The sequence below is a fragment of the Suncus etruscus genome, chromosome 6 (genome assembly GCF_024139225.1).
Source record: "Suncus etruscus isolate mSunEtr1 chromosome 6, mSunEtr1.pri.cur, whole genome shotgun sequence".
Lineage (NCBI taxonomy): Eukaryota > Metazoa > Chordata > Mammalia > Eulipotyphla > Soricidae > Suncus > Suncus etruscus.
The window spans coordinates 81847982-81866813 of NC_064853.1; the positions used below are offsets into that span (position 1 = coordinate 81847982).

At 34.6% G+C, this 18832-nt stretch overlaps 1 non-coding gene across 1 annotated transcript; it reads left to right on the forward strand.

The window, feature by feature from the left end:
* The first annotated feature begins 1508 nt into the window (after positions 1-1508).
* Positions 1509-1671, forward strand: LOC126012723 (U1 spliceosomal RNA). Its single transcript, XR_007497135.1, has one exon. It is a non-coding gene; the product is annotated as a U1 spliceosomal RNA (small nuclear RNA).
* Positions 1672-18832: the final 17161 nt, after the last annotated feature.

Sequence of the window (18832 nt, forward strand, 5' to 3'; positions counted from 1 at the left end):
AAAATGTAAAAACATTAATTACAGTAATCAACGAAAGTGTAGAATCAAATATAACTTTACAGGATTACAATTATAAAACTACAAGAGCTGAAATTTCTCCCAAGTTCAAAAACCACTATGAAAGGATGGGGAGTCCAAAACTCCCAAAAGTCCGACCAAAGAAACTTGATGAGTCAGGGAAAGCAGTTGTAATTAGAAGCAGGATACAGCACTGCAACAGTTTACGATGTCTTTCTCAGTCAGAGATCAGGAGGCTTGTCATAGTGGGTGATGATTTGCACACGATGATTTGCATATGTGGAGGGATTCCTGAAAATAGACTGTTAGGGACTAGGAAAAAAGAGGGAAGGATAAGTAAGAATAAATTGGGGAAGATAAAGTAAGGAAAAAAGAACTATATACAAAACATGTAAGACATACAGACACACAAGACATACATAAACATATTTCACAAAAACATGGCCATCACTCACTCACACTTACCAAAAAATGTTTGCTGGGAAGGATCCCAAATAGAGCAAAGATGGGGTTCAAACGTGGGTTGACTACATGTAAGGCAAGTGCCCCATCCACTGTACTATTGCTCCTATTCCCTCATGCTTCAATTTTATTTTCACTCTCTAACCCACATTTCTAAGTGCACTTGGAATTCTTTTTTTTTGTACTAATTTCATAATTTTAATAACAGATAAATGGTAAATCATTTGCTAAAAAAAGAATCTATAGAATCTTAGCATCTATAGAATCTATATTTGATAGTGAATCTATCTGTAGAGACAGGAAAAACACAAGCAGAATTATTCAGGATATAGACTTTCTTTATGCTGAATCTATTAAGTCTTTTAAAAGTATCATAGATACTAATTTAATTTTGTATACATTATGTATATAAAGTATCATAGATAATATTAGAATTTGATAAATTATGCTGTGCCAGCTTACAAATACAAATAGTTGCTTTTAAATGATTCTTTAATACAAATTAGAGGCAAAATCGATGCAATTTATACTAGACTGCATAACTTTAAATTTTGCTGTACTTGTTGTAACTCTTTTTGAAGTATTTTACTTTCCTCTTGAGCTTCAGATGCCTCTTTCCTCTCAGCAAGCAATTGTCTTGAAAACTACGAGTACTTAAGATTTTTTTACCAGTTCCATTTTTTCTTGATATAGATTCTTTGTTCTTTAGAGAAAACTTTGGTAGATGATTAGAATAGATATATTTTATATCCAGTTCTCACTCCTTTTCCTTTAACAAAATTACACTACCAGGGGCCGGAGGTAAGGCGTTTGCCTTGACTGCAGAAAGTTGGTGGTTCCAACCCAGCATCCCATATGGTCCCCTGAGCCTGCCAGGAGTAACCTCTGAGTGCTTTAATTTTTGCTGTAACTGTTGTAACTCTTTTCTAAGTATTTTTTGCCTTGTTCTTGAGATTCAGCTGTTTTTTTCCCCCTCTCAGCAATCAATCGTTGTTGAAGCCTAGATGTATTTAATGTAAGTTGTTTCTCCAGTTCCTGGCAGGGGCGATACCATGATCACGAAGGTGGTTTCCCCAGGGCGAGGCTCACCCATTGAACTCCGGGTGTGCTGACCTCTGCGATTTCCACAAAATGTGGAAAATTGACTGCATAATTTGTGGTAGTGGGAGACTGCATTCGCACTATCCCCTGGGTTTCAGGTTTTCAGCATCTCAGGAAGTAAAAAACCCTCATCTCTAGAAAAACCACTTTTCTGTAAAGTCCTCAATCTTGGCCCAGAGTCCAGTCCCAAGGTCCAGCACCGCCTCTCAAAGGCCAGATAGCCCCATCAGCCACCACGTGCTTGCAGGACAGAGCGGTTTCTAGACAGTTAATGTTACTGGGCAGTTACTGTTACTGGGCATTGACTGTTACTGGGCAGTTACTGTCACTGGGCAGTGATGACGGGTGTCTCTGCGTCCTTCCTCTCGGGCCTCTCTGGGCCAAGACACACCCAGAGTACGTCTCTCATCACATCCCGCAGCCGCTGCTCTCTGGAATTCTTTTTGATATCTTTTGAATTTTTGTACCTCATCAGTTTTATTCTGACAGATGCAGTCACTAAAATAAGCTGTGTGATGTACTTAAACCTAAAATAAACCATTATTTGAGGCCTAGGTGCGTCATACCTGCAAATAACCTCATTTATCTAGAGAAATGTATTTAATACTTATTGTATAAATACCAGTGTTTCAGCATGCTCTATAATACCATCTGTCACTTTATTTTGTATGATACAAAATTCAGCATATCTCTTCAATTTTTTGAGGTGCAGAGTTTTTACATATCTTTCTACATACTGTGACATAAATCCAGGTATATTACAAACATTATAAAAAAGATTATCCAAGATAAAATTGTAATGCATATTGATTCAAGTACTTTCTCTGTTACTAACATGTGCATCAAGATAAGCTTATACCAGCCCTCACCAACTACATTTAAAATATTTTTGAAACACAATGCTCTGGGAAGTAGAAGAGTAATTGCTATTTCTAGTAAAGGAATGGCAAGCTATCTTTATGCAGTAGGAGACTCCTTTCACAAGAAGAGTAGAAAGCACAATGGAAAATATTAACATTTGGGATAGAAAGTGTGCCTGTTTCTTCTCATATCTTGTTAGAAATAATCTTCTCAGATAAGAATCAAATGTGATAAGACTGTTATTATAAGAACATGGGTTTAGAAAATATATCACAAAATACTTAGATTAATAAAAATTGCTTTTATTAAATGCCAAGTTTCAGACTTGAGGTCAGGTTGAGAACTCTGAAATAGATGGGAGAATCCAGGTGCTCTTGCTTTTGGAGCTACAGAAACAGAGATAGTTGAAGATAATTAGCATTGAAACAATAGAGACAGTAGAGTTGCTGAAACCATTACCAGGAATGTTTTACTTAGCTTCATTTTAAAGCATGAGTAGGAGTTAATTGTTTAGGTTGTTTGTAGATCATCTAATATTCCATAAGTTTAAGGAAATAAAAATTCTGAAATTATCTTATGCAGAATTCTGAAGATTGGATCAAGTAAGACACATTGTATTTTTATCATTTTGTCTTTTTACATACTGCCTTATGTGTGACTTTGCTATTAGATACATTACTTTAGATTTTTATATATATAGTAAATGTACTTAAATATATATCTAGGTCTTGTATATATATTTATATATATATATAACTCTAAAGTATATATATAAAATATAAAATGTATGCTTTATATATATACTTTAAAGTTTTATATATAAAATATATATTTATATATATACAAGTCCTAGATATATACTTAAGCATGAGAATGGTAAAAATCATATTACATGTCTTTATTTTAATGTGACTAAAATTACTTTCTAAATCAAAGTTGCATATTTCTCTTCATGCTGACTTTCTCTTTAAACACAAAGAACACATGTTCTTAAAACATCATACAGAATTAGGTCATTTTATTGGTTATGTTACATATTATTTTAGAAAGCATGTCTTTGCTATGTGTACATTATATTTCGACACAAGCTGTCATTACTGTGCTTTATTGTCCTTTGTTCCAAAAGTCACTTATTTTAAATTAGGAAACCATGCTTGCTCAAGAGGAATTTCTTGCAAAGGAAGAAAAGTCTGATAATTTGAACTTCAACACTTCATTGCATTGTTTTAAGAAGACAGTTAATATATATTTGCTAATGAAAATTTTACATATTATTATAAATAAGACCAATCTTACATAAATTATTTATTCAGTTTGGGGGAAGCTATGGAGTTTGGTCACAACTGGCTGTGCTCAGAACTTAACTCCTGGTGAGGCTTAGGAACCATTTGTGATGCTGAGGATTGAATCCAGTTCATTTGCTTTTAGGTCAAATACTTTTCCGCTGTACTATCTTTCTAGCTCTTATACATTTAGTTTTTTTGTTTTGTTTTGTTTTGGATTTTTTTTTTTGGTCTTTTGGGTCACACCTGGCAACACTCAGGGGTTACTCCTGGCTCTATGCTCAGAAATCACCCCTGGCAGGCACAAGGGACCTTATGGGATGCCGGGATTCGAACCACCATTCGTGTGCATGAAAGGCAAACGCCTTACCTACATGCTATCTCTCTGGTCCCAAATTTAGTATTTTTAATTTATTTTTCATTACAGCGTTTATAATAGTATAATTGTGCTTTGTGTGCTTTATGGCCACAATGTTACCATACTATATAGCCCATTAGAAATTTCAACCTACTCCCCAGATTCTACTTTGTAACCTCAAATTTTTGATCATAGACACTTCTTTTATTCTTTTTAAATTTAACGAATGAATCATGGTATACAAGTTATTGATACTTGAGTTATGTATTGAGTCACAACTGGTTGTACTAGGGGGTTACTCCTGGCTCTGTGCTCGAAAATCACTCCTGGCACATTCGGAGGACTATATGGGATGCGGGGGATTGAACCCGGGTCTGTCTCAAGTAGGCTGCATGCAAGGCAAACGCCTTAGCGATGTGCTATTATTCCGACCCCACGTCTGTGCATTGACTGTATAGCTCTATCTTTCTCTCACATCACCATTATAATCAAAGTCCCAATTTCTGGACTCCCATTAATTCTCTTTTCAGTCATCTTTATTTCTACCCTGATTTATTTTCTTCATCGACTTTCCTCTTTCTATGCTGTATGGTTAATGGTAATCTATGCATTCTCTCCCTTACTATATTATGTTTCTTCATCCAGCTACTTATATATCACAGATAAGTGAGATCATCCTGTATTTGTCTTCTGTTTACTTCACTCAACAAAGTATTTTCCAGTTCCAACCAGGATGCAATAAGTAGTACAATTTTCTTGCAGTCGCAGAATATTCTATTCTATTATATATATGTACTGCATCTTCATAATCCATTAACCTGTCATTGGACAACTAGGTTGATTTCATGTCTTGGCTATTGTACTCATTGCAGCAATGAATAATAATGTGTATACATCCATTTGAATGAATGTTTTTTATGTCCTGGGTGTAGATGCCTAAAAGTGGAATTGCTAGATTACATGGCAATTCAATAATAAATTTACTGAGAATTCTCCATACCATTTTACACAGGGTTTGAACCAGATAGCATTCCCTTCAGCAGTGGAGTAGTGTTCTAATGGTTTGTATCATTGGACATCATATGTGCTTACTTTGTTGCTTTATGCACCACGAGTGCAGTCAAACTCATAATTTTAATTAACTTCCAGTTAATTTATATGGTAGCCAAAAGCTAGATAATTTCTAATGATTGAATACATACAGCATATTTTGCATACATACCACAAGTTTATCCATTCATCTGTCATGGAACACATGGGGTGCTTACAGATCTTGATGAAATAGAATATGTAAATTTTCTCAAAGTAATGTTTGTTGTTTTGGGATCAATACTTAGGGGGTTCTTAAGGAGTTGTTATGTCCAATTTTAGTCCCATCTTTTTCCTATACTTATTTATTTTTTGTATCCTTGCCCAGATTTACTCAGGATTTATTTACTCCTGATTCTGTGGTCAGGGATCATTCCTGGAGGGGTTTGACAGATCATATAGGTTGCTGATTGAAACCTGATTGAAACATTCAAGGCATTGCCCAAGCCGCCTCTCTACTACATCTCCAGTCCCCTGTAGTCCCAATTTTTTAATTTCATATTGTTTTCCATAGAGATTGCATGAATTATCTTACCAGGAAAAGAAACTGAATTTTTTTTTGCTACACACCCCCAACAGCACATGTTGTTTTGGTCTTTCTGATAAAGGCTATTCTCACTAGTGTGAAGTGATATGTCATAATTGTCATTTTTATTTGTATTTTCTGATTCTTAGCGATGATAAATGTTTTTTCATGTGCTGATTGGCCATCTGTATATGATTTTTTTGGGAGAAGTATCTGTTCAATTCTCCCCATGTTTTGATGGAGTTATTTTTGCATTGCTGAGTTTTGTGTGTTCTTTATATATCTTGCATATTCAGATGTATGGAATACAGATATTTTGCCCCATTCAGCAAGATGTTTTTTGTTTTAGTGATTTCTCCCTTAGTACAGCATCTTTATTGTGTATTGTAATTGCATATATTTATTTTTGTTTACCTTGACAATGTGGTTAATCACATGCCACTAATGTCAACATAATGCAATGTATAACCTATATTTTCTTTAATTTATTTTATGGATTCATGTGTTACACTTAGGTCCTTAATTTTTTTTAATTTTTATTTTTACCAAAGTGAATTACAAATATTTCACAGTAATTTTTTAGGTACATAGTGACAATAAATCAAGGGTATTCCTACCACCAGTGTTGTCCTCCCTCTACCCCTCTTCCCACATGCATCCCTTATCCCTCTTCTTTACCCCCAGGTTGCTAGTATAAGTGGCCCCCTCTGTGTCTAGCATGTTGTAGATTGGGTGTTGATTCTGTTGGCATTGGCTTTGAATTTTGTGTTTAAGTCTGATCATTTTTTAATTTCTACTTAATGTTCATACGACTGTCTGGTCTTGGTACCCTTCATTATTTCCCCCTCAATTTGTGAGGCGAAACAAGATGGTTCAAATTATGTGGTTCTATTTGAAGAAAAGAGAAGAGATAAAATAAAATGGGACAAAAATCAAACAAGCAATAAATGGGAGGAGTCCTTTTAGAGGCTATAAATATCAATTTAAGAGAAGAAAGGAATAAAGGAAGAAACATAACAATACAAAAAATTAAAAAATATTAAACAAAAAACTCGAAAAACACCACAGCAATAAAGACACCAACCACACAATAACCATGGTTTTGAAATAAAAAAAGCACAATATAAGAAAACCCACAGGGAAATAAAAAACAAGCAACAAACAAAAATAACAACAAAACCAAAATAAAAAAGTTAAATTTTGCTTCTCTGTCTTTTTTTTTTTTCTTGCATAGGGACAGTAAATACTGGGGAAATTAGAATGGGAGTTTCCTTAGCCTAAGAGATACAGGGTTTCTCCACCCTTGAAGTATACTGTCATGGCAATAACTACAGGCTTCATACTTGTTCTTTAACTTTCCCCTTGGTCCTTTGGAGGTGTCTGGAAACTTTCCGCTCCATCATGGATGATAAAATCCTGCCTCTGTAGCTAGAGAATTATCTTTTGTGCATGATGTGAGTCAGTGGTGATTCTTCTTCTTCTTCTTCTTCTTCTTCTTCTTCTTCTTCTTCTTCTTCTTCTTCTTCTTCTTCTTCTTCTTCTTCTTCTTCTTCTTCTTCTTCTTCTTCTTCTTCTTTTCTTCTTTCTTCTTTTCTTCTTCTCTTCTTTTCTTCCTTTCTTTTCTTTTCTTCTTTTCTCCTCCTCCTTCTTCTCCTTCTCTCTTCTTTTTCTTCTTCTTCTCCTTCTTCTTCTTCTTCTCCTTCTCCTTCTTCTCTTCTCTTCTTCTTTTTCTTCTCTTCTTTTTCTTCTTTTTTCTCTTCTTTTTCTTCTTCTTTTTCTTCTCTTCTTCTCTTCTTCTTCTTCTTTCTTCTTCTTCTTCTTCTTCTTCTTCTTCTTCTTCTTCTTTTTTTCTTCTTCTTCTCCTTCTTCTCTTCTTCTTCTTCTTTGTCTACTTCTTCTTCTTCTTCTTCTTCTTCTTCTTCTTCTTCTTCTTCTTTCTTCTTCTTCTTCTTCTTCTTTCTGCAGTTCACCTTGTAGTTTTCCCAACAGTATTTATTTATTGGAAAATTTGTATTTCTCCATTTCAACCTCCTGGTTTTTCTGCTTTAAATTATTCATAGATTATATCTGAAAAAATATTCAGAACAGTCATTTTTTTCTCATTGTTCTAAGTCTGTTTTATTTCTAACACCACACTGTTTTGACTACCTTAGTTTTATAGTATAACATAAAGTTAAAGAATGCACTGCCTCCTATCTTTATTAGATCTGATGATTTTGCTGTTTGGGGATTTTGACATCACAATAACTTTCAATATTTATAGAGAAAACATGACTAAGCAACAAAAAATACAACAATCTCATCAAAAATGGGAGAGGAGATAAACAGACACTTCCTTATGGAAGATGTAGCAGTGGTTAATAACCATATGAAAAGGTGTTTATTATCAGTTATTTTTAGGGGAATGTAAATAAAAGCACTGCAACATTATCTCATATGAGTGAGAATAGCATATATCAAAAAATATAAAAATAATCACAGTAGGAACCTGGCATCTGGTGAGAATGGATCCTTTTTCAGTGTTGATGAGAATCTCTCTCCCTTCCTGGAGCAGGATTTTTAGCAGCACGGGCGGGCAGCTGGAAGACCTCCGCATGTGCCAGAGGCCTTTTGGCCTGGCCTAGGGTGGGGGGCCCGGACCCGGGTCACCCGACCCCCCTCTCCCCCTTTCCTCCGGATCTCCAGGTGGGTTTCTGAGAGGAGCTGATGGGGCACCCTGGGTTTTCCCCACTCCCAGGCCGGCTCCAGAGGTTGGCTTAGGGGGTGGCGTTTGATCTGGGGGGGTGGCAGATAATTGCTCAGCTATACTCAGGCTGTCACTGGCAATTTTATACCAGTCTACATTTTGAAACCGCGCGGGGGCTAGCGCTCCCGCGCGATCATATGCTCCTCCCAACCATCAGTACCCCAGATTTACCCTTCTTAACTTCAGTAACACACAGCTTTAATCTCTGACCAAAGACATACAGTAGATCTTACAAATCCCAGAACTATTTAGAAGGACACAAATTGAACACATATTGAACACATATATCTTTTGAATATTTTATGATTATTTTCTTTAACTGCTGTAACTCTCTATATATTCTTCTACCATGATGTTTCTATCCACTTTTCATCTTGTCTTTTCTTTGTAAGCTGTTCAGTAAGGATTGTTGGTGGAACTGTCCCTCAGTTTGATGCCTATGATTGAACTATGTCATGGAAATTGCTGGTCTTGTTCCTATTGCCTCCAGATGCACCAATAACGCTTCATGGCATTGATCCTTGTTTGCATAGACACATTAAAATGGGAAAACACTATACATACAGATTAGTTATTATCTAATAAATCTCATTACAGTGTACCTTACACCCTGAATATTGATATAATGACCTGGCACAGGCCTCAGATGAATGGGCATTCTCCATCACGCTGGAACCAGGAAAGCTATCTACGAAACATCCAAGGTCTTTTATAGCAACAGCTGGAAGCAGTCCTCTACCAGGAAAGACACTACCAAGGGTGTGACATCGACCTCCTAAAAAGACACTTCCGTTTATACTGAGAAGACGTGACAACAACAATGACCTGCGAGAAGACATGACAACAACAATGACCTGCTCTACAGGACATGGTTCTCTCTATTGCCCCTTAAGTGTGAGGTGAAACGAGAGGATGCTCTGCACCATCCTGACTGCAATATGGGATATGCAGACTCCAGGATCTTTAATACAGAAGCATGATACCAACAACAGAGACTATGTGAGGAATGGAGGTGTATTGCCACTACAGAAGATGACTTGAATTGGACAAAGTAGTTTGCCTGGAGCCTAGAGTCAGTCCTGTGCCAGGAAACTTCAGGGGTAGGGTTTCCATGTATTTAGACCATAATTTGTCTTTCCATGTCCCTTATGTTTTGGTGGGCCTATGCAAACAAATGCCACTTTAATATCGTTTTTTACTATGTTCCCTTGACTCCAATCCTTAAGAAAAACAACCCATTAAAACTTTTGAGATTAACTTAAACTAGTAAGCATGTGCATGGAACTAGATAAATGTACTTTGCCCTCAATGTTTAAAGAGTTACATAAGTCTAATATCTTTAGATTATATGGTGTACTGCTAAGAAACAATATGTACTACAACTGGGGATTTGAGGGACAAAGTAATTGTATTGTACATGGGTTCAGTTTTGTTTTTCTTAATGTTCTTTGGCTGAAAGTTCAAGGCTGGGATATCATCGATGGGGCTACTGAGAATCCTGTTAATGGGTGATTGGGCTTCCACTGTAACTTTACCCTGTCCTCTTTCTTTGCATCTTTGTTGTCATAATTAAAATAATAAAAAAAATAATTAAAAAAAAGAGAATGTTCAAACATTTAGTTAAAACATTTTAGATATCAATATGGAAAATTAAAAAATACAAAAAAGTAAAAATAGAATTTTCATATAGTTCAAAGATACTACTTCTAGAAGATACAATCTTCTAGATATATAGATATAATCTATATACTCCCAAATATATAGATATAGATATAATCTATATAATCTATAGATATAGATATAATCTATATACACCCAAAAAGCATTAATTCAAAAAGATACATGTATGCCTTTGTATAGTAAAGTGTCTAACACATTAGCTAAAATATAGAAGCAACACAAATATAAACTATAGATGTATAAATTAAGAATTTGTGGTTGGGGCCAGAGAAATAGCATGGAGGTAAGGAATTTGCCTTGCATGCAGAAGGACGGTGGTTTTAATCCCGGCATCCACATGGTCCGCCAATCCTGCCAGGAGCGATTTCTGAACATAGAGCCAGAAGTAACCCCTGAGCACTGCTAGGTGTGACCCAAATCCCCCCAAAAAAGAATTTGTGGTATATGTGTGTACAATCATATAAATTCTGAATTATTTATATATTTACTATTAGGTAAATTATATCCAAAATATTATGCGCCTATAAGAAAGGATGAAGTCATTAAATTTGACTTGTGTAGATGGCTGTCATGCTAAAGGAAGAGTTAGGTAAATAAAGGGAAAGGTTAGATATAGTCAATATAAACTCAGTCATAAAGAAAAGTTTAGATTTTTTTCATATATGGGAGATATATGTGAATCTTATTTATTTTTCAAAGAATAAATTGTATGTTCAACCATTGTAAATTGAACTATCTCTTCATGTAAAAAATCTGAATTTTTGATTTATCCAGTGAAAATAAAATGTTAAAATCCCTTGTCTCTTTATTTTGTCAATGAATCCTGAAGTTCTTCTGTTAATTACTTAATTTATTTTGATACACTTTAAAATAGTGAATATATTTAAAAGTGTTAAATTCTCTTAATCTAGTTAGTCTATACTCATTATACACCTTATGTATAAACCTTATGAGGTTTGCTTCATTTATAAAAAGGTACCCTTTTTAGGCTACCATTATCCTGTTTGATTGTTTTCAACCATTTACGTTGTCTTTTATTATTAAAACTGAAACAGGACTCCTGTAAACTATAGAAGATTGGGTTTTGTTTTCTCTTTTTAATTAATATTTTTATTTAAACTCCTTGATTACAAATATGGTTGTAGTTAGATTTCAGTCATATAAAGAATACATCCCTTCACCAGTGCAACATTCCCATCACCAATGTCCCAAATCGCCCTCTTCCCCATCCAACCCCTGCCTGTACTCTAGACAGGCTTTCTACTTCCCTCATTCATTCACATTGCCATTATAGTTCTCAGTGTAGTTATTTTTCTACCCGTACTCACCACTCTTTGTGGTGAGCTTCATGTTATGAGCTGGATCTTCCAGCTCTCCTCTCTTTATCTCTGAGATAAAGAGTTTTTCTTAAAACCCATAAATGAGGGATACTACTCTGCGTCTATCTCTCTCCCTCTGACTTATTTTACTCAGCATAATGGATTCCATGTACACCCATGTATAGGAACATTTCATGACTTCATCTCCCCTGATAGCTGTATAATATTTCATTATGCATATGTATCACGTTTTTTTTTTTTAGCCATTCATCTGTTGAAGGGCATCTTGTTTTTTTTTTTTTTTTTTTGCAGTCTGGCTATTTTAAATAGTGCTGCAATGAATATAGGTGTGAGGAAGGGATTTTGGTATTGTATTTTTGTGTTCCTAGGGTACATCCCTAGGTGTGGTATAGCTGGATCAAATAGGAGCTCAATTTCCAGTTTTTGGAGGAATCTCCATATCGCTTTCCATAAAGGTTGGACTAGACAGCATTCCCACCAGCAGTGAATAAGAGTTCCTTTCTCTCCATCTCCCGCCAGCACTGCTTGTTCTCATTCTTTGTGATGTGTGCCAATCTCTGTGGCATGAGATGTTACCTTACAGTTGTTTTTATTTACATCTCCCTGATGCTTAGATGTGAAGAATTTTTTCATGTGCCTTTGGGACTTTGTATTTTTTCTTTGACAAAGTGTCTGTTCATTTTTTCTCCCCATTTTTTGATGAGATTAGATATTTTTTTCTTGTAAAGTTCTCAGTGGCTTGTATATTTTGAATATTAGCCCCTTATCTGATGGGTATTGGGTGAATAGTTTCTCCCACTCAGTAGGTGGCTCATGTATCCTGGCACTATTTCCTTTGAGGTGCAGAAGACTCTCAGCTTAATATATTCGTTTCTGTTTATCTCTGCTTCCACTTGTTGGACCATATAGGATGCTGGTTGGCCTCCTACACGACAAATGCCCTATCTCTGTGCTATTGTTCTGACCTCCAAGCAAAAAGTATTTTTAAGATCTGATTTAGTAGTCATAGATTCTTTTAAATTACTTTATCACTTTTTAAAATATGAATGATAAACTAACTAGATAGAGTTGGAGGACTTTAGATTTGGCATGCCATCTATTTCTGGCCTACACAGTTGTAGATGAGTAATCTGCTATGAGTCTTAAGCTTTTTACTTATATACAATTTCTGCTTTAGGATTTGATCTATATTTTATTTCTTGCCATTCTTACTGCATTATGTCTTGGCATGTCTGGGTATATATTTTGTTTGAGACTCTACCTTCTGATCAGAGTATCTCTGTTCTTGTTCTGGGAAAATTATAAGCTTATTTTATTAGTTGAAGATTTAATACATTTATTTATTCTCATTTTGAAACCCTGTTATATGAATGCTTATTTATGCTAACCTGCAAATCTCTTCTGTTATCTTCATTTTAAAATTCTTGTTACCTTTTCTTTCTTTTTTTTATTGACTACTTCTACTTTATCCTAAGCTTACTGATGATTTGAACTTTGACTTCCATCATTCTTCTATTGAACCCCTGTAATGTACTCCTTAGTTCATGTACTGTATTTTTAGCAAAATAATTTTTACATTTCTCTTATGAATTTTCTGATCTTGCTGAGTCCTCATCCACTGTTTTTATAGTTTTAGTGTCTTTGGGATTGTTGCTTTGAAGTTTTTATCATGAATTTTAGAATGCTCTAATGGTCTTGGGTTTCTTCCCAGGTTTTTGTTTTCCATAAGCAGGGCAGGTGAATTCCTCTATTTCTTAATTATGCCTAGTATGTGTAGGCTAGTTCAAGCCATAGTGGGTGGCAAGTAGGGGTTCACAATCACAAATTCCAGACCTAGGCTATGACTGAGTTTGTGTGAGCCTGAAAAAACTTCGTGAAATTTCAGTCATTAGTTTCCTGCAATAATCACTTTTAAGCAGGCTTTTGGGGTGATCCTAAGGTCACAATGCCTAGTTAGCAGCATGAGGTGAGTACTCTTTGTTGGTGGTGATGGTGTTCTTTTATGGGGTTTCTTTCTTTCCAAAGGTGTTCTTCTTTCAAGAATCGATCTGAAAATCCTCTGTCCTTTATAGCTGTTTGAGTAAGTTTATATAATTCGTCTAAATTTTGCTGTAGAGTTGCTATAATAGGAAGATAAAAACAGCTGTTTTTCTTACTGACTAGCTTGGTACTATCCTTTGAAAATATTTTGTAAATACAAATTTTGTCATGAATAGAAGAAAGAATTGTAAAATGTTTTCTCATATTTGATCAGTTTTTATTCAGTATGGTATGTATATGCCCTTTGATTAATTTTTTTCAGAGAACATATCTGATATTAAGAAAAAAAAGAATCATAAATAATTGTGCCTTCTCTGTTATTTATTACTAAAAAACTTATTGATTCTTCTAAGATCTATCTATGAACTAATCAAACCAATCTAATCACCTTAGGCCACAATGTTCAATATATTTTTTATCTGGCTAGTTTATGGCTTTATTAGTTTTATTTATTCATTTGCATTATTATATACATCATACTTACAAAATATAAAGTTAATACAGTTTTTCTCCTCCTGTATTTACTGCAGCTTAACCAGGGAGTCAAACAAAAATGTTTTCCAGAAAGAACTTAAAAGAAGAACTAACAAGAACCTATTGAGGGGACTGGAAAAATAGCACAATTGTTGGGCATATGCCTTGCACACAGCTGATTCAAACAGACGGTGGTACAAATCTTGACATCCCAGACATCCCCTATGGTCCCTCATGCCTGCCAGGAGCACAGAGCCAGGAGGAACCTTTGAGTGCCACTGCTGAGTGTGACTCAAAATCAAAAAATAAAAAAAAAAAGAAAAGAAAAACATATTGAACACTAAATACTAAGTACAAAATGGTAAACAAATATTCAACAAATACAGAACAAATCCAAATGCAAATAAAGTTGTCTCCAGAAATGATCTCATATCATGAAATTCTGTAGTCATAGATGAAAAGAATTTCTTTCTTTTTTATGTGTAATTATATCTTAGTTAAACTATATAGTAGATAAAATTCTGGTAGTTTCATAGTAGGTTCTTTGTTGTGGGCATTTACACTGTGTAATTAATTGACCATATATTGATTTCTGGCGGAGATAAAATAACTGTTTGGCAGACTGTTTGATATCTTTATCCAATTTACCCTTTATCAAATTACAGGTGATAACAATTTGCCCCAGGAGTTCAAATGCCATTACATTGGAGAAGAAAGACGCTGTTGATTTCAAAGCACATAGTAAAAACCATGTTTCCTATAGAACTTTGAAACACCAGTCAATGGGCATGTGATAAATATGCCTTGTGCCAAAACCTAACAAGTAGAAGACACTGATATGAGGCAACAGTTATGAATGTACATCATCATATTTGGAAAATACTCATCAATAATCCTTTCTCTTTGTAGTTAAGGAGGATCTTGATTCTTCAGTTGCCTCTATTTTTTAATATGCATGATAAATTTGCTAAAACTAAAATTAGAGAGCCAGCTATTTTATCTAAATTAGCTGAAGAGTTGATAATAAATGCTCTCAAAGATTGTTGTGAATTATTGTTGCTACTTTTATATTTGTCATAGATTGAAGGGTGGCTGAGCTCAGTGAAGGAATTTGTAAACTATTATGTAATTTTTCAGTATAGTCTGCATCAATTAGAACTAAATTGTCAAATCAATTATTTTACCTTTTTTAGCAATTTGTTTTCAAAAATGAGTTATGCTGTGAAAATGTTTGTATTTTAGCTTAAGTTTGGGAGGTTTTTGATTTTTAGGTCATTCTGCCTAAACTCAGAAATTATACTGATTCTGTGCTCAGGTGTTAATGACTACTGCCCCAGTAGTCATAAACACCTGAGCACAGAATCAGTATAATGTTATATCAGTATACTGTATATACTGTATATATCAGTATAATGTGTATAATCAGTATAATTTTAGAATAAACACAGCATAATGTGTTTATTCTAATTTTAGTTTTAGCAAATTTATTATGCATATTAGAAAATAGAGGCAACTGAAGAATCAAGATCCTCCTTAACTACAAAGAGAAAGAATTATTAATGTGTATTTTCCAAATATGATAGGCAAGGCCAGATATTGAACCCAGGTCATCTGGGGGGGAGGCAAGTATTTGCCTACTGGTCCAAATATTTGTATTTTGAATGGTTGTAGCAAAAAGCTTATGAAAACCTACCACATATATGTTAAAACATAATTTGCATTACTAAAATATTTCCTTTTGAAGATTTTAGTGTCATTATGAATATATTCAGGAAAATCACATCACTTACTCAACATGTTTTTTATTATTTTTCTCGCATACAACTCTATTCATTTTTATTATTGTGAAAAACAACTCTGACTGTCATAATTGGTCTATTCTTGTCTGAATATAGATTCTTTTCAGGTGTTTGTGTTAAAAAAACCAAGATTACAATAAGTTTCACTTGTTTGTTTGTGCTTTTGTTGTAAAAACAATTTTAGAGCATATGACATAATGGCAAGAATTCTAGTTTGAAAACTATAAACTTTTAAAACTATATTGTCAAACTGAGTTCCAGACACCCTTGTGCAAGTATACTTTCCCACCATTTCTTTTTTTAAGAGATCAGGTGAAAAAGACAAGTTTAACTCATTCATTGCAAATATACTTCTCAGCAACATTACAGAAGAATCTGAAAGTTATAAACTGAGTTGCTGTAATATATGTGTGTATTTATTCATGATTAAATAAAATAGTGAGGGATAAATTTTTTTCCATTTCTAAACTTGAGGGTAACCTTCAACTTTCATACAAAATCATAGTTTCTTTTTTATTTATATTTTCACTCAGTCTCTATTTTTTTTAATCCTGGTCACTGTCTTTTATTTTTGTTTTTTTTTTTTTTTTTCAGAAATTTCATAGTTTGATGTGATTCCATTTGTTTAGTTTTGCATAAGCTTGCTTTGCCAATGGCATTGAATTATTGGAGATGCCTCGGAACTCAATTTAGTAAACTATTCTATCTGTATTTCCTCATTATAATTTATAGATTAGGTTTGAAGCCAAGATCTTTAATGATTTTACTTTATTTTTTGTGCTTAGCATTAAAAATGTGTTTGAATTAACTTTTTGCATGTGACTGACCAGTTTCCTCAATGCAATTTGTTAAAGAAGCTTTTCTTGTGCTGCTTCATACTTTTTGCTTCTTTGTTGATGATTAACTGTCCCAACACACAATGATTTGTCCCTGGATTCTCACATTGCTTTCGGTATTCTAAGGTCTTATTATTCTATATAAAGATAGTATACATATATTTTTCAACAATTTTTGTGTGTTTTAAAAATATTAGGAGGATTTAGGATGATAGTATAACAGATAAGACACTTTTCTTTGAATTCAGCCTGTTTTGATCCTGGTACTACATATTGTTCCCTGAACTATCCAGGAGCAACCTTTGTGTTCATAGCCAAGGGTAAGTACTTAACATATTAGGGGTTGGAGCATTAGTACAACAGATAGTTCCAAATACTATATTAAATAGTCATTGGTGAGAATAAGTGATCTTGCTTTATGCATGATCTTTTTTTATTAATATCTTTATTTAAACACCTTGATTACAAATATGATTATGGTTGGGTTTCAGTCATGTAAAGAACACCCCCCTTCACCAGTACAACATTCCCATCACCAATGTCCCAAATCTCCCTCCTCCCCACCCCACCCCCACCTTTACTCTAGACAGGCTTTCTATTTCCCTCATTCATTCACATTGTTATGATAGCTCTCAATGTAGTTTTCTCTAAATGCACTGATCACTCTTTGTGGTGAGCTTCATGTTGTGAACTGGAACTTCCAGCCCTCCTCTCTTTTGACTCTGAAAATTATTGCAAGAATGTCTTTTATTTTTCTTAAAACCCATAGATGAGGGAGACTATTTTGCGACTATCTCTCTCCCTCTGACTTATTTCACTCAGTAAATAGATTCCATGTACATCCATGTATAGAAAAATTTTATGACTACATCTCTTCTGATGGCTGCATAATATTCCATTGTGTATATGTACCACAGTTTCTTTAGCCATTCATTTGTTGAAGGCATCTTGGTTGTTTCCAGAGTCTGGCTATTGTAAATAGCACTGCAATGAATATAGGTGTGAGGAAGGGATTTACATGATCTTAAAGGAAAGACTTTCAGCTTACTGCTTTCTCTGTAACTATTAATATATTCATACAATGTTTATCTTCTCTTAGTATGATAAATTACATTGATTGACATATTATTAATGCATCCTTGCTTCTTCAAGATGATTCTTATTTGGAAACTGAATATAAAGTTTTGTTGCATTCAATTTAATAATATTTTGTTGAAGATCTTTGCATTTCTGTTTACTAGGTAAATAAGTATATATATATATATATATATATATATATATATATGTAAGTATATATTTTTTCTTACATTTTTTACATTTACAGGAGCAATTCCTGAGTGCAGCTGACTGTGTCTGCCCCCCGCACAAAGATAAAAATTATTTGAGATGATCCCTATTTTTTCAAATTTCTGAGATATCCTAAAAAGAATTGGGAGCAGTGGGGCCTGAGCGATAGTACAGTGATAGGGCTTTGTTGCCTTGCACGGGGACAACCTGGGATGGATCTGGTCTTCCGAGCCTGTAGGAGAGATTTCTGAGTGCAAAGTCAGTAACCCCTGAGCAACACCGGGTGTGGCCAAAAAAAAATTATTGGGAGCAGATTATTTTTTTCTGTTTTTTTTTTTTTATTTTTACTGTGGCCAAAGTGAATTACAAATCGTTTTGTTTGTTTGTTTGGGCCACACCCGTTTGATACTCAGGGGTTACTCCTGGCTAAGGGCTCAGAAATTGCCCCTGGCTTGGGGGGACCATATGGGACGCTGGGGGATGGAACCGTGGTCCTTCCTTGGCTAGCGCTTGCAAGGCAGACACCTTACCTCTACAGCCACCTCACTGGCCCCGTGAATTACAAATATTACAAAATGATATTTAAGGTACACAGTGACAATAAATGAGAGCATTTCCACCACCAGTGTTGTCCTCCTTCATCCCTGTTCCCAAGCATATATCCCTTATCTCGATCCTTTATCCCCCAGAATGCTAGTGTAACTAAAAGCATATATGTTAACACTAATGTAAAACTTTTTTTTGCAGTTCCAGATATTTTTACTAGTGGTAACTTAAAGGTTTAGAGTCAAAGGAGCACTGTAAAAACAATGTTAGTGTGACAATTATCATTTGCTTGGGCCCACCAAAGTATGGGGGTCATGGAAAGAAAAAACTTTGGCCTAAATACAAGAAGACCCTACCCCTGAAGTTTCCTGACATAAGACCATTTC